Here is a 25,351-nt window from a genome sequence, read left to right on the forward strand (position 1 = left end):
GCAAAGCATATCAAAAAATTTATTTGGGAATTTATAATTTGTCGTTTTGGACTTCCACAGAATTTGGTGAGCGATAACGGCACCAACTTTGCTGACAAAAAGCTACAACAATGGCTAAAAGAACTTCAAATCACCCACACCTTTACCTCAGTGGCACACCCGCAAGGAAATGGTGAGGTGGAAAGAGCAAATAAAAGCATCGTCGAAGGCATAAAGAAAAGACTCTTGAAACACAGATCCGGCTGGGTGGACGAGCTTCCGCACGTCCTTTGGGCAAACAGAACGTTGAAGAAGGCCAGTACGGGAGAAACCCCGTTCAGCCTCACTTATGGCACTGAAGCCATGGTCCCGGTCGAAATTGGTCTACCCTCACCAAGGGTCTTGAGTCAGCCAGAAGACAATGATGCGGAAAGACGGTTGGATCTTATGCTAACCGAGGAACGCAGAGACTTAGCCGCAGTGCGTGAAGAGAACTACAAACGACAAATGCAAAAGTACTACAACATGCGGGTAAAACTCTGCAACTTCAAGGAAGGAGACTACATACTGCGTAACAACGAGGCTTCGAACCAAGAACGCCCAGGAAAGTTGGCCCCGATCTGGGAAGGGCCATACGTTATCAAACAGGTTCTGGGAAAGGGCGCATACCGGCTCGAAAGGCTCGATGGCACTCCCATCCCAAGAACATGGAATGGAGCTCAATTACGCAAATGTTATATGTAGATCAATTCCAAAACTTGTAAAGAAAAGGCCAAGAGCCACTTCTAATGGAAATGATTCTCCTTTCATAATGTGTTTACCTTTATCCTTATGAACTCCCCACTGGTGCCGGTATTTACCGCATAAATGAGGAGAAGTAAGTCATTGCGTGTGGAAGGCGGCAAAACCCGCATAAACACAACGTTAAAAATAAGGGAAACCTACACGCAGGTATGATGTAAGTAAAGTTTAGCCATCTTTGTAAGTGCAAGTGACGGTCTTATCCGCACAATCACAAATAAGGAAGCAAAACTTCAAACTATCATCTACCACGATCAAAGGTTATCCTAAAAAAAAAAAAAAAAAAAAAAAAATACTTAGAAATAAGGATAAGGAAAACCTACACGCAGGTCAGGTATGGGTAAAGTTTAGCCATCCTACCAAGTGCAAGTGACGGTTCAACCCGCACAATCACGAAAGAGGAAGCAAAACTTTAACCCACTATCAACCACGTTCAAAGGTTAACTTATCCTAAATACTTAGAAATTTCGAGGAAAAATGAGGAAAACCTACACGCAGGTCAGATGACGGTTAAAATTTAGCCATCCTACCAAGTGCAAGTGACGGTTCTACCCGCACAATCACGAAGGAGGAAGCGAAACTTTAACCCATCATCAACCACGTTCAACAGGTTAACTTATTCTAAAAAACTTGGAAAATTGCTAACTTAAACTAAGTCATGAGCTTATAAAGCAAGGAATCCAAAGAAGGAAATAACTATCTTATCCGCAAAAAGATTTATATTTCAATGATATATTACAAGAATGGCCGGGTTACTACCCGCCTGAAAGAGTAAATCTATACAAGTCTATCTTAGCAATGGAAAGGGATCTTCAGGATCAAGCTTCAGGGCCGCTTCCACTTGGACCCGCTCCGTCAGAAGAACGGGGTGGTTCGAGGAACGCTTTGAGGACAGCTAACCCATCATCAGCAGCAGCTACTTCGTCCACCTTTTCCACCACTGGATGCGGGAAGGCGGCGTATTGGTTCAATGCTTGGTCATAAATGGCTTCGGTATCCACATCGAACAAAGGGAAGTTGGAAGGCGGGACGCCTTTCTCAACAAACCCTAGACCAAGCAGGAAGCCGGCCTTTTCCCCATCCTCATGAGAAGCGTTGAGGGTTGCGGTCATAGCATCATCGTAAGAGGTCTCTGAAAAGACCCGACGCACAACCTACAAAGAAAAAATACAAGTATTAAAACCTTTTCTTACAAAAGAAAAGCGAGAAGATAAATTTAAACATACCTGAGGCAACGCTTCTCGAAGAAGCCATTGGAGGGCAGCTTGAGCTTCGTTATGGGCGCGTTCGGCTTCGCTCTTGTTAAGGTTGGCAAGTAAAACTTCCTTTGCGGCAGCCTCTTCGACGCCCTTAAGCTTCCGCTCGGTGTGGTCAAGCACCCCTCTTTGGTCCAAGATTTCCTGGAGTTTCTTGGCATCTTCCATTGCCAAGGCATCATGAGCGCGTTGGAGAGCATCTAATTTGGCCTTGAGCTCCTCATTCTCCACACGCAAAGGCACAGCAATGGCTTCAGCCTTGGCAGCCCTCTCGGTTGCGTTTCGCGCAGTCTCCCTGGCCAGCCGAAGCTGTTCATTCACAGCTTGGGCAGCCTTGGAGCGGGCCTCGAGTCGCGCCTGAACTTCAACCTCGAGGGCCTTGAAGGCCTTCTCCTTGTCGGCGGCAGCTGCCGCCAGCTGTTGGTTCTCCTCCCGGAGAGCACGCGCCTCAGATACGTCCTTGGCGCGAGCTGCTTTCAACTTGTCGTTTTCACGACAAAGCAGCTCGACGCGCGGCTGCATCCGGGCTTGGAGAACCCGAAGCTCATTGGTTAGCCTACCCTCCTGGTAGCTAGCCATGGCTTCCCCCAACGCACCATGAGGAGCAGCGTGGCGAGCCCAGTCCACGCACTCCACAGGGGTACGAAGGGTTGTTCCTCGGCGTATGTTCCATCGCGGAACATACACTTCATTGGAATCCGACACTGCAAAAGAAACAAAGGCAGTAAGGAAAAGATAAAAAACATAAGGGAAAAAGAAAGTAACCCTACGCACCTGTAGGGTCAATGACAGGCCGATAGCCGCCAAACCCATCACCTGAACCTAAAGGAAATCCATCCAACAGGTCAGGCAGACGGGAAGGGGGCAAAGATCGGCGGGAAGCCCTGCGCGTACCTGATGGTCCGGCCGTAGGTGCCGGTGGCGCGGGCATGGTGGCAGCCGCCGTGGTCGCCGTTGTGGTCGCCGCCGCGGTCGCCGCCTCCTCAGTAGCAGCAGTAACCGCCGGCTCCGTGAAGGATGCTGTAAAAATCGCACTCACGGCCGGCGGTGACGTCATCTCGGCCGGAACAGTTGGCTCAAAGGAACGAGCAACTGGACCAGCGGATGCAGGCGCAGGCGCCTGGGTCGACGCCTCAGGAAGGCTGACCGAGCCTACCGTCATTGGCGGGGAGGTACTCCCCTGCGCTTCACCCCGGAATGCGTCAACATCCACGCCTGCACAAAGAAGAAAGTGTTAGATAAATTTAAGAAGTAATAAATCTGCAAAGACATTATGATTGTACTTACGGGTTTTCTTGACCTTGAACGTACGGACGGGCGGGGAGGAACCCGATGGAGCCGGCCTCTTGGTACCGGTCACCGTCGTCTTCGTTGGTTCTCCGGAGGTAACGGTCGTAGCCTCCGGAACAGTGGTCTTCTCACCACCGGGCTTCCCCGCCACCTCTTCACTATCTGACTCCGAGTCAGATAGAACCACCGGACCAGCCGTGGAGGCCTTCTCCTTCCCTTTCCCGCCGGCAGCAGCTTTCTTCTTCCGCACCAATGGAGGAGCATCTGAGGATTCCTCAGAAGAAGACAGGTCAAGAATTCCAACAGCGGGTACAGCATTAAGGGGTTGAGGAAAGAATATCGCCTTACCTGGCCGCCGGTGGCTCAGGATCTCGTGGCCCAGCGGATAGACCTCCACAAACCGATCCGCTGTTTGCTCCAGGATGGGCAACTCGCCCTCGTCCAAAGCACGAGTACCCATCCGCGCGGGACCGTCGGCTTCCCGCGGAAACAGAAGCGACTCCAAATCATTTCCCTCTGAAAGAAAAGAAACAGTTAGAAGACAAACTTGTATCAAAAAAGAAAAACAAGACATACCATAGGGAATAGAGTTCAAACCGTATTCGAGGAGGATGGGAACCAGAGATGCATCTTTCCACACCCGGCTCATCCCTAACATGACCATCCCGGACTCCGCAAACCGGTAAACCGGAGATTGGATCCGGGATATCTTCGAAAACCATTCCGCCTCCTGGTAGTTGGGGGCGTGAAGGCTCGGTATCGCTTGGCCATTTTTAAACTTCATGGTAAGGGGGATGGCGCGGGCAGAAATGTAGAAGAATTCCTGCTTCCACGCGCGAAGACTGCGCTCGGTGTCGCAAATCTTCAGACCCTTAATACGGGTCGTCAGGGTGTACCACCCTTGGATGCACCTCCAGGTATAGAAGGTCATCAGGCGGTCCACATGGGGCTCGATGCCCAAAATCCGGCACACCCACTCAAAATGGCGAATCTTGGCGATCGCCATGGGGTGCAGCTCGGTCAAATGGACACCGTGCCTCTCAAGGACACGGTAAACAAATTTTGTCAATGGGAATCTAAGATTCCCATAGACAAAAAATGCAGCATAAACCCCGATCTTGCCACTGGGGGCATCGTACACGGTCTGGTGGGATTCAGGAAACTCAGGCTCGAGATGATCGAGCATGAACTTCCTGACAACATACCGGTACTGATCGCCGGGCAGAGCACACTGGCACTCACCAGCAGTACCCCTGTCGTCAGCTATAGCTTCAGCATCACGAGAGGACATTTTTGCAGAAAGAAGAGTGATTTCGGGAAAATGCTTGCCTGAAAAAGGGGAGTATTTGCCGGAAATCACTAAGAAGAAGAAGAAGAGTGAAAAGTGTGAATTGCAAATAACCCTCTCCCCCTTTATATAGTAATCGCAATTAATGCGGTGAATTTAATGCGGAGGAGAGAGAAATCAAAGGTGCAATGAAACTATGACACGTGGCAAAAAGCAAGCTGGCAACAGCTGTTGAAAGGACGTGTGCCAGTAATTTCGCGGCCACGCGCCCGAAAAATCATGCCCACGCGCCTGAAAAAGCGACTGGAATGACCATGTTCTGTCACGTCACCATAACTTCCTGCACGTCCTGACACAGTCAGAAGAAACCGTCACACGACGTTTCAGATGTTTGGACTGTTCTTATCCTCACCAACCTTTCGAATTTCAAAATTCAAAATTCAAAAAGATTCAAAGGTAAGCGGGAAAATACCCCTTACCTTGGCAACCAAGTAACCATAAGACGGATGCGGGTACAGTGTTAAGGCAAAACCTTCCACATACCTAGCACCCGCAGGGAATTGAAGACAAGAATACCCCGGCAACAAAGTAACTATAAGACGGGTGCGGATACAGTGTTAAGGCAAAACCCTTCACGTACCTAGCACCCGCAGGGAATTGACGCCAGGAGTACCTTGAAAGTAAAGTAACCGTAAGACGAGCGCGGGTACAGTGTTAAGGCAAAACCCTTCACATACCTAGCGCCCGGCAGGGAATTGAAACCAGGAAGGATCTTCTGGGCAATGCTTGTGGAAACGGAAATAACATCCCCGCATAGCGGGAACGTCGAGAAATACATTGTTTGAGGCTCCAGGATGGAATTGGTGGTTTAAACATAATTGATCACTATGTTCAAAACCACTAAAACCTCAAGGAGAATCCACACAAGTGAGACTCAACGCTCCTGACTTGCGAGAAGGTTACATACCTACCCGCATCATACCCAAAGATCAAGCAAAAAAATCGGGAATTTTTGCAAGTGACATTAGGAAACCCGCGGGAAGAATTCCCACGGAGAACCTTAAAACTAGAAACCCTTTTCAAAACCCCTTGCTTAAAGTCCAAAAGTTCACCTCACTTTATTAAACATTCAGGAGAAGAACATTGGACTGGGGGGACTTGAAGAGGTAGGTCCCAGCAGAGACCAGTTGGTCCCGCAAGACTCACCTTGAACAGGGACGTCTGCGCAAAGGCCATCTGCTCCCGCAGGACCCACCATGCTCATAGGATCTTACGCGCAGTACACAAGCTGAACACGCAGGGAAAGCCTCCCAATGGTGAAGTACCCCGCCTGTTCCCGCAGTTGCGGATACAAGCCATCAGGGAAGGCTACCCGCAGACAGCAGGGCTACACGCACAAGACACTAGCTACTTCAGTAGTCACATGAAGGAATGAGCAAGGCGGGAACAATCCCGCCTAAATGAGCCAGTCTGATTCTGAAAGATCTTTTGTACCATACCTACCAAGGTATGGATAGGACAGACGATCTGACCAGAACAGCCCATGAGCCAATCACAGGGTGACAGCTCATCGACAACAGGGCGAGGAGGAGCACCCTCTAGTACTGTTTGTCACTATTAGCCGCTGCCTACTCACCAACCCTTACTGAGGAGCATGCGCGGCCTACAGTTGGTGGAATAGTGTTACTGTTGGCCGTAACCTATTCACCAACCAGCATGGCCTGCGTACAATCCACAGTAAGTGGGACGTGCATAATCTACAGTTGGTGGAATAGTGCAGCCGACTTTGTTACTGTTGGCCGTAACCTACCCACCAACCAGTATGGCCTGTGCATAGTCCACTGTTGGTTGAACAGGAATACTATTCAGCCGGCTGTACCTTCTTGGAAACCTACCTTCGGCTATAAATACTCCAATATCTTGGAATGGTAAGATCATCTGCTATCCAGTTATCTAGCAATCTCTTAATATACACTTATATTCAGAGCAACCTAGTCTGATTCTCACGCCGGAGGGTGGTCACAAGGAGGAACTCCCCCCTTCTCAGTGACGAGCTTACGGTGTTTGTTTTGCAGGTCTCCTGAAGAACAGCCTTCTCAGCTAGACCTCATCCGTGGGAAACATTACTTAACCCCCAGATTATCTATAATATGTACCGGGTCACTTAGTGTTTCTTCAAATATGGTCTACTTTTGTAACGGTACACAGTTACACACCCCTACGAGATTTGTCCTACGTAAATTTCTGCAACTTAAAAAATGATGGTTTGTTCTGTGTTCGAAACCTTGACCAAACCAACTTCTCAATTTATATAACACGAGGCGATATTGTTTTTTTAGATTTGTGTGTTGGGGAAACTAAACATGTATTGGTCATGTTCGGTTTGAGAATGATCCGATTTCGAACAAACAATAAACCTGTTGGGTTTGGGCACGTGGATATCAACGGAGTCATTGATAGCTATGTTGATGAAGCAACCAACAATTGCTCAAGAATCTAGTGGTATCTGGATTCTGTAGTGAGTCCATCCCACATCGGTTTATTAGAGAAACCAAAGGACCGAAATCAACTATATAAGGCAAGCAGATGGGAAGTTTTAAAATACGCAGCCACGCATGGAGCACAAAGCGAACTATTTTTTTGCCTTTTACTAAAGAATACCATGTGCTTCAAAAATAGCATACGCCTATTTTTTTTGAAAAACCCTTCTATGTTTGAAGGGCTCCAACCAAATTTTTATAAGATATTATTTTGGCTTTCATAATTTTAAATTCTTAATCTTTTTACAGAAATTGAAGCACAGAACAATTGTATTTATGTATAAAAAATGTTACTTATAACTTCACTTATTTAGCAAGCCTTATAGCCAAATATGTGTTGAACTGTGTTGGTTCAGGGCAGAACCTAAATGCCTCAAGGTTAAACAGCAGGATCTTGCCATGATTCAAAGAAGGAACAAGACCTAATTAAGAACCTGAATAAAAATGAGGAAGTTGATGAAGCAACAATTGTTAATCTTGTGTGAGCTTGAGCCTGCTGCATAAACGAAGTGTATTAATGTGACGGGAAATCAAACAATTTGAAATCCAAACAGGTAGCTTTAGAGTGAAATTCAACTCAATCGATGAAAACAAATGACAGCATATGCTGGCTATGAGGTAGGGTCGGGTGGTCGACCGACCCCAGCCCGACACCCCGATAGGCCGATTTTTTTAAAATTATATGTATATATTTTTTTGAAAACAAAATATGCATTCTTAATGTTTAAACCTAATAGGTCAACTATATTAAGGCCCATCTTTTTTTTTGCCTTTGGCCTAAAAAATTTTCACGATTCTCGGAGACCATGCGAAGTATAGTGAGGGCAAGGGGTGCCCCCCCCGGGTCCAGTAGTGTAAATTTACCTGTTTTCACCATAAATTTGTTATATGTAGTGAAAATTTAGCCGTTTTCGACCGAATTTTGAGCCCCCTCGTTTATGAATTCTTCTATACATTTTGAGTCCCCCCGGTGTCTTAGTCCAAACTTCGCAACTGTCAGAGACGGCCTTGAGCATATCGTCCATTTTCAAGCTTACGGTTTAAATAAGCTATAGCTAACAAGTTGTGGGACCGCCAATCTCCAGAAAAACTAGGATATTATTTGAGTAGAAAAGATTTCCAGAAGGAGAGTGCATGTATGATTTAAATCCGAGCAGTAAAGGAGCCTAGAGGCTAGTAAACTGTAGTCTATCCCGTCTATGTTATCGATTTATGAACCCGCCTTAAAGTTTACACTTTACAAGCCACCAAATTTTTAAGTTAAGTTAGATGATTTGTAGTTTGTATGTCATTAATTCAAGTCAAGCAAATATATATATATATATATATATACACACACACATATATATATACACACATATATATAGGCAAAGTATAGAATGAAAACCCATTTAAGTTGTGAAAATCCGCGAAAACCCTATGTAACATCGTTTTTTTTTGTTACATGTAATATATGTTGTAACATTTAATACAAAACATCGAAACATAAAAAAATTGTTTTGCTATTTTTAATATTTTTTTACTAAGTTTTTTATATGTTTTTAGGAGTGAGAAAAAGTTATATTTATGTTAACATTTTTTATTAACTTTAATTGTGGACCACAATGTTTAATCTTTAATTAAAAACATGTGGTTGAGAATTGGTTTCAAGAGTTTTCACAACTCAAGTGGGTTTTTATTCTAACATAACCCTATATATATATATATATATATAGGGGAGATTTCAAATGAGAACCCCTTTGAGTTTTAAGAACTCGAAAGAACTCAGTGTAACAAATTTTTTTTTCGAAATTTTTTTACACATGCGTAATATATGTAGGTTAGATATACGTAAAAAAAATTATAGAATTTTTTACGCGCCGAGTCGACTTATTACACATGTGTAACGGACGTAAAAGTTAGTGTAATCACTTACAACTTTATTCTCTCTCCTACTTTGACTTTTTCGTCAGATTTAATCTCAACCACACAATCCAATTTATTTAATAAAATGTGTGGCTAAGAATTGAGTTATTAAGTTCTTAAAACTCAACATAGTTCTCAAAATATCCCTTCCATATATATATAGAGAGAGAGAGAGAGGAGGGAGATATTACGATCCTATGGTCGTGAACTCGTGATTAATGGACGCATTCATGCTAATGAAAATCGCAAGATGTATCGATCTTGAATCAAACAGCTAGCTAGTATGCCGCCTCTCAACATCCTCTATTCCAAAGTTAAGTACCAGTCAACGTTGACCACTCTCGTTTAATCATCTAACAAAGCAGCTGCATAACATACAAATTCATCCTGACAAGCAAATCATACCTTTTTCTACTTGTCCATGGCCTTGGTTAAAGAAAGAAAATACTTTTATACAAATTACTGAGAGAGAAGAGCAGTAGCAGCAATTAGAGGGTTATCCCACATCGGTGGGGAGAAGAAAGCAGGGATAAGCGCTATCATATAAAAGATAGAAGAGGCATTTGGGTTACTCACTTACCTGGACGGGGTCAATGGGCGATCAATAAGGTGCATGGCCTAGGTTGGTGACCTTTATTGCACTGTGGAGGGGTGCCCGCCTAAGGTCGGCCCAAGTGGTCGAGCCTACGTCATAATTTGTGGCAGTGGAGGCACGTCATAATTTGTGGCAGTGGAGGCCTGCGTTCGTGCGGCCTCTGCCTAATTTCTAAGTCTAAAGTTGCTGTTGTTTTGCTGCCTTATGCATGTTTATGCTTTATTTTATTCTTGTGGTAATGAATGGTTTTTTTTTATTTGCTGTATTCTGGTAGTAAATAACAATTAAGCTAATTTTATTCTAGCTATAAGGTATGTTTTAAGAATAGTTAAAAATTATATTTGGTTCAAGACAGAAACCACACGCCTGATCCAAGATTCAAGAAACACCTGATCAAGAATCTGTGTCAATGCACACTTTTTGTTATTAATCCACAGATGTTTGGTAACTCGATACAACAGTTACAGTTGCAGCCATACTGTTGACAATAGGCAACGGTTTAACTAAGTTACAGTATTATGCAGTTTTGTAAAGGTGCACACCCCTACAAGAGTTGCCCTGGGTAAACTTTTTACAACCTCAAAAATGGTACTTGGTTTTGTCTGGTTCGAAACCTTAACCAAACCAATTTCTTAATTTATAAAACACGCGGCAACATTGTTTTAGATCTGTGTGTTGGGGAAACTAACCATGGGATTTGTCTCAATGTTCGGTTTGAGAATGATACGGTTCTGAACAAACAATAAACCAGTTGGGTTTGCGCATGTGGATGTCAACGGAGTCATTGATAGCTATGTAGATGAAGCAACTGACAATTGCTGAAGAATCCAATGGTTTTAATTTAATTATCGGGGGTCAGCTGCATAGAGGGTTCGGAAACTAAAAAGTTGCGTCTGGAGTGAGTCCATCCCACATTGGTTTATAAGAGAAAACAAATGACCGAAATTAACTATATAAGGCAAGCAGATGGGAAGTTTTAAAGCACGCAGCCACGCAGTGAGCACAAAGCGAACTATTCTTTCGCCTTTTACTAAAGAATACCGTGCGCTCGCTGTGCTAAGTGGCATACGCCTATTTTTGGAGAGACCCTTCTTCGTTTGAAGGGCTCCAATCAATTTTTTTAGTTCCAAATTTTATTTCACGTTCTTTACTTAGGATGCCTCTTAGTATTCAGGTTTATGATACTTCTTTTTTCTTTGGTGAATGCATTGATTGTCTTAAATATTTATAAATTTTACTTTATTACAAAAGTATTGGGTCTAAATTGAGGAGTTTGAATGGTGAAACTCAGACATGACGATATCTTGTGTGAGCTTGAGTCTGCTGCATAAATAAAGGAATCAAGTGTTTAAAAAAATGACATGTGACATGAAATCCAAACACCCAGTTTTAGAGACATTTGCAAGCTCATGGATTTATTTAAGCTTTAACTGATATTGGAAAGAGAGTCCATGCATGATTTGAAACTGACCTGTAAAGTAAAGAGGTCTAGAGGCTAAAAAACTGGAGTCCATCCCACATTTGTTGGTAAAAGAAAGCATAGGACTAAAGCCACTATTAAAGCAAACAGATGGGCAATTGAACGGTATGCAGCCACGCGGTGAGCACAAAGCGAACTATTCTTTCTCCTTTACTATTCAAAAATAGGTGTATGTCACTTAATGCAACGAGCATACCAGTATTCCAATGTTATAATGTTAAGTACCTGGACGGGGTCAATGGGTGATCAAGAAGGTCCATGGCCTAGGTTGGTGACTTCCATTGCACTTTGGAGGGGTGCACGCCTAAGGTTGGCCCGAGTGGTCGAGCCAACGTCATAATTTGTGGCAGTGGAGGCCTGCGTTTGCGCGGTCTCTGCCTAATATCTTAGTCTAAAATTACTATTTTTTGCAGCCTTACTAAGCTTCTGCATTGAAACTGCATTTTAAGATTACACAATATATTAAGATATAGTTTCAATTCAGATAAAATGGATTCAGGTAAACTGGAGACATCAACGAATACCATACCCGTTTACCGTCTGACTATTTCAGGTTTTCTTGTCGATTTTGTGTTTTTTTCTTTTTCCATTTCTGTTAATAAGGAAACTTTTCTTTATAAAACGACATTCAAAACTGTTGGGTTAATCGGGGTTGTTTATGGGTCAACGGGTTCCGGGTCACGAAAAGGTTCAATATTGAAGGGATAATACCCATGTTTAGAAGCTGCATGTTTGGAAGATTAGTTGGTGTTTGCTAACTTAATACAACCTTTACAATTACAGTTGCAGACAGATTAGAGACAATATATAGGCAACAATTTAACTAAGTTACAGTATGGTCTGGTTTCAAAACCTTAACCAAACCAACTTCTTAATTTATAAAACCCGAGGCAGTATTGTTTTAGATTAGTGTGTTCGGTTTGAGGATGACCGGACTTTGAACAAACAATATACAATTTTTCAAGAATCTAGTGGTGAGCTTGAGCCTGCATAAATAAAGGAATCAAGTGACCAAGTATTATTAAAATTGGACAACTGAGTTTAAAATTCAACTGACTGCATATCGTTCTTCCTCAAGCTCACGGTTTTAATGAAACCTTAACTGATACCCCGATATTGGCGACACTTCTTCAACAAAACTAGTAATATTAAGATATTGGGAAGGAGTGCATGATTTGAACCAGTAAAAAGGATCGGGATTGAAAAGTTGTATCAGAGTGAGTTCATCCCACATCGGTTGACTAGAGAAAACATAGGACTGGAATCCACTATTTAAAGCAAGTAGGTTGGTCAATTGAAAGGCATGCAGCCATGTAGTGAGCGCAAAGTGAACTATTCTTTTGCCTTTTACTAAAGAATACCGTGTGTTTGCTGCGCTAAGTGGCATACGCCTATTTTTGGAGACCCTTCTTTTAATTGAAGGTCTCCAACCAATCTTTTCAGTTCAAAGTTGTTCATTTTTACCACATCCTAAAGTTAGTATAAAATTTGAATCGCATTGCGACTTAATGTTTTTAACATGTATTCTTAATTCATTCTTGGAATAATAATCCATTTTATTATCTGTGACATATATGCTTGCATCTTCGTCCATAGGGCAATAGGTAAGAAAAAGTAAGGATATTTTCATTCATTGTCTCTACAGTGCTCGTCTTTTATTCGATGACTCAATCAAAGGAATTCCTGCATGCCGTTGACCCATGATATTTTGAGCTCAAATATAAAAAAAAAACCCCTAGGGTAAAACAGGCAAAGATTGAAATCTGCAATTGATAACGGGTCTCTGGCGAGCAATCACATTTTGGAGCTCTTGTGGTGGTCTGCAACATTATTCTTTTTCTTGTAGTAATCAATAACCAGCCGCATATTGCACATAGATAAGAAAATGTAGCCATATGTGTGAGTCTGGGAAAGTAGCAAAAATGTAAATCATCACCCGCTTCGTTTTCAATGAAATAAAACTGTGCAAACAAATGAGAGAAAAATGATTAAAAACTTTTATTTAGAGTTACACTCCCACTCTGGCACTCTTTAAAAAAAACTGTTTGAAGTGATTTTTTTAAGTTTTTTCTGCTAAAAGAAGGGTTACCATCTGCCACCTGCAAACATAACTTTATAAACACAAGATTTAAGATTCTAGAACACTATATCACTTTAAACAAGTTCGTGGTAGTTAGCATAAATGACCCTGAGCTAATTACAAAAACATAAATATATGTATGTTTGACTATTGTTGGGGGTAAAACTGTAAATTAAAGTAGGTAGCAAATTAAGAGTATCCCACATTGGTGGGGAGAAGAAAGATGAATGCATCCATCTCACCCTTGCATTTCCTCCATAAATACCCGAATGGTGGTTGAAGAGCTTTCCCAACCTTAATAGAAACTTGCTTATGAATCTCATTGGTCATGGGGTTAGCTGCCTAACGGTGTCGTCACCATGACAGTCATGAAGATGGCTTCCTCCGGCTTCATCATCCTTTCTATAATTATCATCGTCAATCGTATACTTATAACATACATGCATGAGTACGGTGTATTGGTATGGGTATGGTCCATTAAGCACATGATGGCTTAGGTATAAGTTGGTATATATATCAAGTTGGTTATATTTCCATTTTCCTACAAATTTTTTACATTAGTCTGCCTGAACAAGAAGTTAGATCTGTTGTATCAGAATCTTGTGTGAGCTTGAGACTGATGCATAAAAACAGGAATCAAGTGATCAAGTATTATTAAAATTGGACATGTGAGTTTGATATCCAAACATAAGATTTATAGTGAGTTATTTGAAAATTCAACTCATCTGATCAAACAATATCTCCAATCTCAAGCTCATGGTTTTTATTAGCCTCATCTGATACCCCGATATTGGCAACGCTCGGACTGGTACTCAGCATTCTTCAACAAACCTGGCGATGTTAAGATTTAGGGAAGGAGCGCATTATTTGAACCAGCAAAATGGTCTGGAAATTGAAAGAGTTGTATCTGCAATCCATCCCACATCGGTTGATTGAAGAAAACATAAGACTGAAATTCAATATTTAAGGTAAGCAGGTTGGCCATTTTAAAGCCACGCATTGAGCACAAAGTGAACTATTCTTTAACTGTGTGCTCGCTGTGCTAAGTGGCATATGCCTATTTTTTGAGAGACCTTTCTTTATTGGAAGGGCTACAACCAATATTTTCAATTTATATTTTAAAAATTGGACATTTTACAAGAAATCAGACAGTTTGAAATCTAAACAGTAAGCAACAGATTGAAATTTTTGGAATTCAATCAACCCATATGACCACTGACCGCATCTGTGTATTGTTGCATTTCAAGCTGATTTATCACTGTACGGTTTCAACTGTACTTATGGCACGACTCACCGCCATTATTGATTAGAAAAGATCCGGCCATTATTGATTAGAAAAGATTTTGGGAAGATGAATTAAGACAGTGCTAGAGGTTAACCTTCAAGTACTAGTCAATGTTGACCACTCTCTTTTCAAACATCTCATCAAGCTGCATAACATACAACTTCATGAACACATCCTGACCATGCATACTATCTAAGGGTGGCAAATCAAACCCAAATGGGTTGTTTTGGGTCAATTTGGATAACTTTTAAAATTGAGATGGGTCAGGATGGATCAAAAGAATTTTGCAAGAGGGTCAAGATGGGTTGAGAAAATGCTAGTGACTTTTGGTTATAGGTTTGAATGGGTTTGTTTATAGGTTAGAATGGACTAAAACAAGTTTTATCCAATTTTATTTCAAACAAAACCCACGGAACCGAATCGAAACCGAGAAATCGAAACCGAGAAATCGAAACCGAAATCATTGAAACCGAACATATACCGAAACCGACCAAAATAAAAAAAAGCAAAACCGAACCGGAAAAAAATTGAAAAAACCGAACCTGAACCGAGACAAAACCGAGTTTTTTTTTTTTTTTTTTTAATGAACGAGGAAGACGGTGGAAACATTTTAGTTATTTTACTTTTTGCGTTTTCGATTTATATTTTGAGTTATTATTTTTTTATTAATTTTTTTGAATATTTTTTTGAGGGGTTTGTATTTTAATTTTTAACCTTTACAAAAGTCTCAAGGCTTGTTTTTAATTGTTTAGTAAAAGCCATTAAAAACATTTGTTTTTTGCATTTTAAATTTGTAAGATATGTTAAAATTGTCAAACTCAGTTCATAAAACATCGAACTCAAATCATATTTGGTTATAGGTGTTGCTACTAATAATAATAAGGAGGTAATCATGTGTTTGTAAGAGAGCTGCTGAACATTTGGGTGGACTTTGTGTTTTCTGCCTTATAGAAAAAAGAGGTTCACTTCTATGATTAAAAAAATCAATATATTATTGCATAGTAATTTAATTGTTTGAGAATAAATGATATCTAAATTGAAAGGTGTTTTCTTGAGCCAGAAGGACTAAAGCTTTATATGAGCAAAGTATGAGGACGTGCTACAATAGGTTAAAGTCGACAGGTCGTGGAACATTAACAATCTGGGAGTATAAAAACATCACCTCATCAGTTTGAAACTCTAATATCAGTTGAGAATCCAAATCGCAGCGAGTTTTCTTCACTCCCATTACAACCATTTCACATTCAAAAATTGTCTTCTTTATCTAGATTGCGTTCTTATCTAGATTCGTTCTTGATAATCTTTCATTCTAGTTTGAGTCTGTTATATATTTGGTGTATCATCTTGTCTAGTTTTAATGCCTCTTCAGGTTTCAAACTTACAGTATTACCAACAGCCTGCAAAGACACAAAGCGTTTTTCTATCGTTTACAAGCAACGTGAGGGTATCCCGCATTGGTGGCGTCAGAAAAGACCAACAGTTGTATATAAGGAGAAGAGGCCTTTGGAACTGTTGTATATAAGAAGGAGAAGAGGCCTTTGGATTACTTACTTACCTGGACGGGGTCAATGGGCGGTCAAGAAGACCCATGGCCTAGGTTGGTGACCTCCATTGCACTTTGGAGGGGTGCCAACTTAAGGTTGGCCCAGGTGGTCGAGCCTACGTCATAATTTGTAAGTTAAAATATCTTGTGTGTAACGTCTTCTACCTAAAATTTAAGAAGTTGGTGTTAGGCTTTGCTTTTCACACAAACATACCACTATCTTATATTGTGAATAATTCTTGTGGTGTTATAACAGGTTATTTTAAGTAAAGTTAAAAGGTTTCATGAACACATTCTGACTAAGCATAATTTTCTAAATTTTCTACTTCTCCTAAGGAGTCCATCAAGAATGAAGCCTTTTTTTTTAATTTTTTTTTTCATATCCCCACAGCAGAACACATGTTTATAGTTTGAAACTTTTATTTAGAATTAAGTTGAAGTTCTTATCTGCGTTGATGTTTTTGGTATAAATGTATAATAGCTATAGCAGGTGGTTTGATTTGAACCAAATAAGATTATCCGATCACAAAATAAGGTCATTTCCCTTTAAACCCGGAAAATTCAAACTAATCCTAAGACATTAGCTTAGAAAATGATATGTAACTAATATTAAAATAAAAACATACAATAACAGAAACATAAATGTATAACAAGTTGTGCCTGTGGTGAAAAGTAATGAAACTTGAAGAGGCAGTAGAAGTAGCAATTTGAGGGTATCCCACATCATTGCGAAGAAAAAACCAGCAGTAAGTGTTGCCATATAAAGGTGAGACGAGGCCTTTGGATTTCTCACTTACCTGGACTGAGTCAATGGCTAATCAAGAAGACCCATGGCCTAGGTTGGTGACCTTCATTGCACTTTGAAGGGGTGCCCGCCTAAGGTAGGCACAAGTGGTTGAGCTTGCATCATAATTTGTGGCAATGGAGGCCTGTGTTTGTGCGGCCTCCGCCTAATATTTGTTTTAAGATTTACTGTGAAATAATTAACTGCGTATTGTCTATTTTTAAACTCACGGCTTTAATAAAGCCTTAACCGATACCCTGAGACACTGATGCATGATTTGAAACCGGTATGGAAGCTGAAAAAAAGGTAACAAAGGGGCATTTGGAGTCCCTCCCACAAAGTTGTATTAGAGTAACTATAGGAGTGAAACTGATGCAGTTTCGACTAGCAATCAAACGACTCAAGAACACAATGATTCTATTCAAACGATTCAAACCGAATGATTCCGTCAACAAAGCTTAAAAGCTTACAAATTCTTTACTAAAATCAATCAACTAACTAATGAAAAGACCTAACAATCATATTTATAGATAAAAATAACATTTGGGCCGGGCCTACTTAATGGACCGATGCTCCTGCATCATATGAAACCCACTAAGGCAAGAAGGTGGGTGGTTTGAAACGCATGCAGCCGTGCAGTGAGCACAAAGCGAACTATTCTTTCGCCTTTTACTAAAGAATACCGTGTGCTTGTTTCGCTAAGTGGCATATGGCTACTTTTGGAGAGACCTTTCATCGAAGGGCTCCAACTAATATTTATAGTTAAAACTCTTATTGTTTCTGTTGACAACTTCAGCAATATTATATAAATTAGTCATTTTGTAATTAAAAGAAATACACAAAAATGTTTTGAAGGTTTACTGTCGAAACTTTTTGATGACTTGTAACTAAAAAACTAAATATTTTAAGACAAGTGTAGCCTCGAGCTCGTCTATTCTGCCATGAATTTTAAAGTTGATGGCGTGGGTACACCTACCCACTCATAAGCTGGGGAAGATTAGGAATAAAAAAGCAGCAAACATAAGTTGCCAGATAGGGAAGCTTGAAACTTCCCCAACAAGATTCCTAAGTTGACCAAGGGGAGCTCTGGCTACGGTGAAACAGCAGAAAAAGTCATGACTGGCATAAAGCTGGTACATGCCATAAAGTAAAAGTGACGACATGACAAATAAAGGCAAAACACAGGTTGCACGAAAATGGCATTACCGGTCTGCATAAGATGAAAGAAGATTGACCCTTTCCCTTAAGAAGCTTAAGCTTCCTCGGAGAAGTTTCTGCATGTCTATAAAAGGAACATTTCAACCAAAGGTATTTTCATTCTCATTCAATCTATTTCTCTACTCTCTCTTCATACTTACTCATACAATCTCATTATCGTATCATATCACTGATTCCCACGACGGAGGTTGATCGTAAGAGACCCCCTCCTACGGTGAGACTAACCGGCTGTATTTTCTTTAATTCTTAGCAGGTTAGGAAGCTCTGTTAGTGACATACTCTTGAGCCACCATACCTTTATTGTTAGCTATACTCGTTGTAGCAACAAAAGCATACAATACAACTAACAAGGACAAGGCTTCTGTTATCCAAACAGCTAGCTAGTGGGTGGTTTGATTTGAACCAAATAAGATCATCCAAACACAACATAAGTTGTGCAAGTGGTGGAAGGTACTGTAACCTGTAACCTGAATATGTAGCAGAAGTAACATCTTGAGGGTATCCCACATCGATGGTGTCAAAAAAGACCCAAGTGTTGATTTGTATACAAAAAGAAGAAGAGACCTTTGGACTACTCACTTACCTGGACGGGTCGTTGGGCGATCAAGAAGACCCATGGTTTAGGTTGGTGACCTTCATTGCACTCTGAAGGGGTGTCTGCCTAAGGTTGGCCCAAGTGGTTGAGCCTATGTCATAACTTGTGGCAGTGGAGGCCTGTGGTTGAGCCTATGTCATAATTTGTGGCAGTGGAGGCCTGCCGTGCGGCCTCTGCCTAATATTACAAGTTAAAATTTCTAGTTTGACCTAATACTGATTTAAAATCTTTACTTAGTCACTTCTCCTTGAGGGTACTAGTTTTTTGCATTGTAGCAACTCTTAGCCAATTTATACCGTGATATGTTTGTTTATAATAACCAGTTCAAAGTTGCGCTAAAAACCCGTATCTATCTTTCTAAACTGTTTTCTGTAATGTGGTATTACATCATTTGGGCCAGGCATGAAGCTGCTGAACTGTGCTTCCCACATTTCGTGGCTCGCGTCTTTCATCTTGAACAATTGTATAAAAGCATCATGTGTTCATGAACATGTGCCAATAATAAAACACACATTGATAATAGAACATAAGTTTTGACCTTTAGTTTATGCTTCTCAAATTCTGAAGCAACGAACATGTGCCAAAAGTTGTCTTCTTTATGTTGAAGGCGTGTTTCGTTCTTGATGTGCAGAGTATAATCTTTCATTCTAGTTTGAGTGTATTATATTTGGTGTATCATCTTGTCTAGTTCTTGATTAATGATTATACAACTTTTGCCATATACAACAATGCATTTGTTTCTTCTATTATACATACGCGGGTGAAAATTGTCGCTACAATGGTTGTTGGGACCGGGCCAGAGAGTTGCTACTTCTGCTGCCTCTTGAGGGTATCCTACACTGGTGGCGTCAGAAAAGACCAACGGTTGCTGTTGTATATAAAAAGGAGAAGAGGCTTTTGGATTACTCACTTACCTGGATGTGGTTCAGTGGGCGATCAAGAAGACCCATGGCCTAGGTTGGTGACCTCCATTGCACACCGGAGGGGTGCCAGCTTAAGGTCGGCCCAAATAGTCGAGCCTACGTCATAATTTCTGGCATTGGCCAGCGTTTGCGCGGCCTCCACCTAATATCTAAGTTTAAATTATCTACGGCCTCGCATCTTAAGTCTATAATTTAAGAAGTTAGTGTTAGGTTTTGTTTTTCACACAAAGTAACCCACCATCTAATATCTTATAAGACTTCCAAGTGTTTTTTTATATTTTTAACTGTATCTTGTTAGATAACAAATAAAAGAACTTGTGTTTCTGGTAGACGATTTTGATTCATTTAAGGAATGAATGATAATGAATCTTGTAGTCATTACTCGTGTTTAAGTAAAAGATGAACAAACTAACTATTCATTAAAACTAGAGGTGGGAATGTTGACCCAAACCATTTCAAATGAGTCAATTTGGGTTGTTTTAAAAATCATATGGGTTGGTTTGTGTTACAGTTTATTCGAGACAACCGTCAATCTCCCAAGAACACAAGAGAAGAAGAGAAAAGAGACCCAAAATAATAATTCTTTCTTTTTATTATTCTTAAACGAGATTACAATATATAGGAAACAAAAACATAAAAATAGGAAAAGATAAACAATAAGGAAACATAATTTGATTATAATAAGGAAACTAAATAAAAGATAAATAATAATAATAATAGGATCGTATCAGTTTGGGTCATAGATTTTAATAAGATGGGTCACTTGAAATTCCACTTTCTTATTTTCGGTTCAAAATGGGTCGACAAATTTAAAGACATGGGTCCATGTGGGTTAGTGTCTTAAGGAAAAGTGGCAAGATCGGGTTGAAATGGGTTTTGGATTGGAACGAATTCGGTTTAGGTTTCGAGCCGACACGAGTTTTCGCCCTAGACGGGTTGGGTTTCGGTTTCCTTTGTTTCTTTTTGGTAGGTTTCGGAGCACTAGACGGGTTAGGTTTCGGTTTCTTTTGTTTGTTTTTGGTCGGTTTTGGATTCGTTTTCGGGTTTTTGTTTCGTTGCGGCTGGTTTTTTCAGTTTCATTCTGTTCAGTTTCAGTTTTTTTGTTTCGTTTTGATCGATTTTTTTGGTTTTGATCAATTCGGTTCAGTTTTGGTTTATGTTTCGTTTTCGTCGACTTTCGATTTTAGTTCATTTTTCGGGGCTTTCTTTTAAGAACGAGGACAACGGCGGAAACGTTTTTGTTTTTTTACATTTTTCATTTTCAATTTATTTTTTGAGTTATGATTTTTTTATTATTTTTTTTGAATTTTTTAGGGATTTTTAATCATAACTCAAAAAATAAATTGAAAACGAAAAATGTAAAAAAACAAAAACGTTTCCGCCGTTGTCCTCATTCTTAAAATAATAATAATAATAATAAATTAAAAAAAAAACCCGACCCGAAACCCGTTTTGACCCGTTCCGACCTTGACCCAATATGACCCGAACCTTTTGACCCTAACCCGTTCCAACCCGAACCAAAACAACCCTTTTTTCAGTCAACCCGTTCCGACCCATGACCCGTTTCGACACAACCCAACCCATTTACCACCCCTAATTAAAACAAAGCAACAATAACCTCTAAGATCCTTCTAATATTTGTTACATAACACTAACATCCGTATTATGTTCTACCGGATTATTATCGAAAATCTTGTAGCTTGGAATAATAAAGAATCAACTTTTGGTACAGAAGTTGATGGAAGGGACAGTGTGTTTCATTGTTAGTTTGTGTGATTTCGTATTCATCTTTCGAATCTAACATGTTTGAATCAGGCTTTTTTCCAACCTTAGAAGATAGAAGTTTTAACATGTGTGACTGAGAGGATCCTCTTGGTTATTCATCATTAGAATTTAGTCACACTCTATGTTGTGAACTTTACCCTTGTTGTAATATCAGTTTATGAAGTGATAATTCTCATAGATTTGATAAAATCTTTCACTTTGTGTATTTTACATGTAAAATAGCACGTGTGCTACACTTGTACCAAACTTTCAATCAAACCTTGCTTTCAAAAGTGAATTATATCAAACCATTAGGTTTTCATCATGCTTTTGTATGTGATGCACACGTGTTATTTAACCGACAGTTAATAGTCTCTATCGAGTGTGTGTTGAATTCAAGCTAATTTTAGTTAACAATACAGTTATATAATATAAGATAACACTGACAATTGTTTCAATTTATAAAGAAGAAAAGGCGTTAATATATATGTTATTACAACAAATTATAACATACTTTTTCAAATACATAATATAATATTTGTAAAAAGTAAAAAAGCATAAACAATTTATTTTAGCGCTAACTAGTTTAGTTATTTATACACAAATAAGCATACCAAACAATAAAAGCTTTTTATAATAAATCAATACTGAATAACCAGTTTGATTTTCTTTAGCTTGTTTTCTCGGTAATGCACCAACATTTTTTCAAAGGGGTTGGCTAAAGGTATTTCACCTCTTAAAATTTCATCATACTCTTCCTTAATTTATCAAATAAAAGAGGTTTTGTTTTTGAGAAAATGATAATTTGACTAGTCAAAGTCAACATTTTGTCATCAAAATCGCCTCTACTCAAAATTATCCGCCCTAAATCTCATTGGCCCAACAAGTTAATATATCTGACTAGATTTCTAACCAATCAGGATTTAGGATAAACAGTTCTATTAACACGGCCTGACAAAATTTTGGACAAATAGTTTTGAGAAAAGCCGGTTCTGACAAACAAAATTGGTGATTCAGACCAATTAAATAGATTCTTTTTCTCTCTTATTTTAGAGTAAAAAGTAAGATTATTCCAAAATGGACTATTTTTCCATAGCCCTTTGCCAAAAACAAGGTGTAAATGCAATGCAAACATTTTGTGAACACACTTAATTCGAAAAGGCAAACTACTAATGTTTTGTCAATAAAAGGTTAGTTAAAAAGGTCTAACTACGTCACAAAAGTTAAATGTCACAAGGAATAAAAAAAGAAACAAATACCTACTTTTAACCTTCCTCAACTTATGCTTACTTAAATCAGGTATAATTTTTCTATTACATTCTTGTATATCTATGTTAAAATATACTAAAAGTTAAAGTAGTTTTATATTTTATTTTAAACTCACTGTTTTCTTAATTTCTAAATTTATTTTCCCTAGACACCCTCGAATGGTGGTTTCGGTTCCATTGGCTTCTTCAGCTACACCACCGTCATTTCATCATATGCTGCAATAGGTTTTCAATTTCAATTTTTGGTACCCGAGTGGGAAATGTAAGCGTATCCAAAATCTGCTTTTGCAATGTGCCCCAATTTTATCGAGCAGTGAACCAAACCAAAGATGAATGTTAGGTGGCATTTGTCTTGTCTGGTTTCAACGGCAAGTACCTATAGTTTTTAAAACTTATCGCATAAATAAACCTGTAAAACAAAAGATTCAACGGCATGTCTGATAACCAAAACACTAATAAAACATATTTATATATCCTTTTCAAAAACTCAAGAATCATCCAACATCTACTCAAAATACATTAAAATATGAAAAAATAACATTTTTTTATATAAAATTACAAAATAATAATAATAATAATCTATACTAAATAATAAACAAAAGTTTTCTTTTGCCACATATCATTCCCTTATGCAATCTTAGTATTTTTTTCCCACCTCTCTCTCCTATTAATTATACATTTTTATATATATATTTTTTAATGATTTTTCTAATTCCTTTTGCAAAACGTATTTTATTTAAAAAAACGTTAGGTTTGTTTAGAAAACATTTTTATAAACTAAACATTTTCATTATTTAACTTGTCGAATATAAATTATATCGTTTTTATATGTAAGAAACATTTACATGTATATGAAACATTTTAGCTTTTAAAACTTACTTAGCGGGTTCATTGTTAATAATACGTGGATCTTTAACTGAACCCAATCTGCCTTCTTTTCCCATGTAACCGTAATCTATTTCTTTCTATTCATAAGTTGCCGATTAAAACCTTATTGATTCTCTTTTGTTGCACATTCTTCGACTGAAGCTTTCTTATATTGATGGATGGTTCGTATTGTTCCGATTGTACCGTGTATCGTCTAATGTTGTATTGAAAGAAGTATTTAGAGATTTATGATTTATTTTTAAAATTGTGAATAGTAGTTGTAATTCATACTTATTTAATATATTACTCAACTTTATTTATCAAAAGTTATCACTTACAGAATTTAAGTTGTCAAACTCATATAAGACATGAGCACCTAACCTAGTAATAATAATAAATAAATAAATCCAAAATGAGTTTGGTTGCAAAATAATAAAATATACACCTTATACAATGCAGGTATACACATACACATACACATACACATACACATACACATACACATACACATACACATACACATACACATACACATACACATACACATACACATACACATACACATATATAATATAGATCCAGTTTCCAACTCACACCCCCACACTCGTCCACCTTCAACACAATCGATTCCACCCATCAAAACCCTAATTCCCAATTCATCTTTCACCAATGCGATCAATACCCAGGTACCCAAATGCATCATTCTATCATACACCACTTGTTTTTCGCTTCATAATATGCTAAAAATCGAATCTTTTTTACTTTTAACATACAATTAGGGTTCTAAGTGAGATAATCTAATGCAATTTATGTCTGATTCTTGTTCAGTTGTCAAGAAGACTGTACTCGTGATACTGAATTAGGGTTTTAATTTGGTTAATTTGGTTAATGGTGTTTGTATGGAAACCCTAAAAAGTTCAGAAACCCTAATTGAGGGTTTAGTGTCATCTAAACAAGATGAATTTGGGGGAAAGTTTGAATGTGGTGCGGAAAGTCGGTGCATTGACCCGTGTAAAGTCAACCGGGTCGATTCGAGTAGTCATGTGGATGTTCCTATTAAGGGTATTTCACTTTTTGTTGATTTGAAAGGCGGAGTGGCGAGTAAACCGGATGTGGAAAGCGTACGCGATATTAATGTTGATGTTGATATTAATGGTAATAATCGTTTGCTGCACGAAACACAGGTTGAGGTTGATGTTGGTGTTGGTCAACAAGAATCGGAAGTCAATGTCGGTGATCTCGTGTGGGCTATAATCAAGAGACAGAAATGGTGGCCTGGGATCATTTGTGATGCTGCGAATGCAGCAAACGTAGCTGCAAACCGGCCCACACGAGAAGACGATGTTTTAGTTAAGTTTTTCGGTAATGGGAAATTTATTTGGTGCTCTCCGTATGAGGTGAGGCCGTTTGTCGGGTATTTTGACCAGATACCGAATCAAAGTACGGCCAAAAAATTTCATCTTGCATTTGAGAAAGCTGTAACCGTGCTTGGTTACCGTGTAAAACGAGAGTTCACTTGTTCTTGTTTATCTTCTTTTAATATGAAAGCGGACAAAACATGTAATCTTGGTGATTATTCAGTGACCCGGTTTGAACCCGCAGTGTTTCTTGAGCATGTAAAAGATCTTGCAAAAGATATTTCAAGGGGTCAGAAGACTGATAATGTTGCTAAGCATAATTGTTTATCTGCTTTTTATCGGTCATTAGGGCATCTTCAAATTCCAATGCATCAACTCAAGTCTGCAAACGGGTCTCCATCGAAGATAAAAACCGAAGACGAAAACGGGTATTTTGGTGATGATGTTGAAAAGTTGAATGAAACAAGGGAAAGAAGAAAAAGTAGTTTTTTGTCGTATCCGAGTGAATTCGGAATTGATGAGTCAAATGTGG

General features: G+C 39.2%; 9 non-coding genes and 1 pseudogene across 9 annotated transcripts; all 10 read left to right on the plus strand.

The window, feature by feature from the left end:
- The first annotated feature begins 7,220 nt into the window (after nt 1–7,220).
- LOC143635695 (U5 spliceosomal RNA) lies at nt 7,221–7,337 on the plus strand. The gene has a single exon (XR_013154112.1). It is a non-coding gene; the product is annotated as a U5 spliceosomal RNA (small nuclear RNA).
- A 2,294-nt stretch (nt 7,338–9,631) lies between these two features.
- Nucleotides 9,632–9,817, plus strand: LOC143635697 (U1 spliceosomal RNA; annotated as a pseudogene).
- An 824-nt stretch (nt 9,818–10,641) lies between these two features.
- Nucleotides 10,642–10,760, plus strand: LOC143635692 (U5 spliceosomal RNA). The gene has a single exon (XR_013154109.1). It is a non-coding gene; the product is annotated as a U5 spliceosomal RNA (small nuclear RNA).
- Nucleotides 10,761–11,351: 591 nt separating this feature from the next.
- Nucleotides 11,352–11,512, plus strand: LOC143635696 (U1 spliceosomal RNA). Its single transcript, XR_013154113.1, has one exon. It is a non-coding gene; the product is annotated as a U1 spliceosomal RNA (small nuclear RNA).
- Nucleotides 11,513–12,441: 929 nt separating this feature from the next.
- LOC143635693 (U5 spliceosomal RNA) lies at nt 12,442–12,558 on the plus strand. The gene has a single exon (XR_013154110.1). It is a non-coding gene; the product is annotated as a U5 spliceosomal RNA (small nuclear RNA).
- Nucleotides 12,559–16,046: 3,488 nt separating this feature from the next.
- On the plus strand, nt 16,047–16,206 carry LOC143635698 (U1 spliceosomal RNA). The gene has a single exon (XR_013154114.1). It is a non-coding gene; the product is annotated as a U1 spliceosomal RNA (small nuclear RNA).
- Nucleotides 16,207–16,831: 625 nt separating this feature from the next.
- On the plus strand, nt 16,832–16,992 carry LOC143635690 (U1 spliceosomal RNA). The gene has a single exon (XR_013154107.1). It is a non-coding gene; the product is annotated as a U1 spliceosomal RNA (small nuclear RNA).
- Nucleotides 16,993–17,454: 462 nt separating this feature from the next.
- On the plus strand, nt 17,455–17,571 carry LOC143635694 (U5 spliceosomal RNA). The gene has a single exon (XR_013154111.1). It is a non-coding gene; the product is annotated as a U5 spliceosomal RNA (small nuclear RNA).
- Nucleotides 17,572–18,619: 1,048 nt separating this feature from the next.
- LOC143635691 (U1 spliceosomal RNA) lies at nt 18,620–18,775 on the plus strand. The gene has a single exon (XR_013154108.1). It is a non-coding gene; the product is annotated as a U1 spliceosomal RNA (small nuclear RNA).
- Nucleotides 18,776–19,545: 770 nt separating this feature from the next.
- LOC143635699 (U1 spliceosomal RNA) lies at nt 19,546–19,701 on the plus strand. The gene has a single exon (XR_013154115.1). It is a non-coding gene; the product is annotated as a U1 spliceosomal RNA (small nuclear RNA).
- Nucleotides 19,702–25,351: the final 5,650 nt, after the last annotated feature.

Source organism: Bidens hawaiensis, unplaced genomic scaffold (assembly GCF_021521415.1).
Source record: "Bidens hawaiensis isolate Kalapana, Puna unplaced genomic scaffold, B.hawaiensis_p1.1 tig00007641_1, whole genome shotgun sequence".
NCBI lineage: Eukaryota > Viridiplantae > Streptophyta > Magnoliopsida > Asterales > Asteraceae > Bidens > Bidens hawaiensis.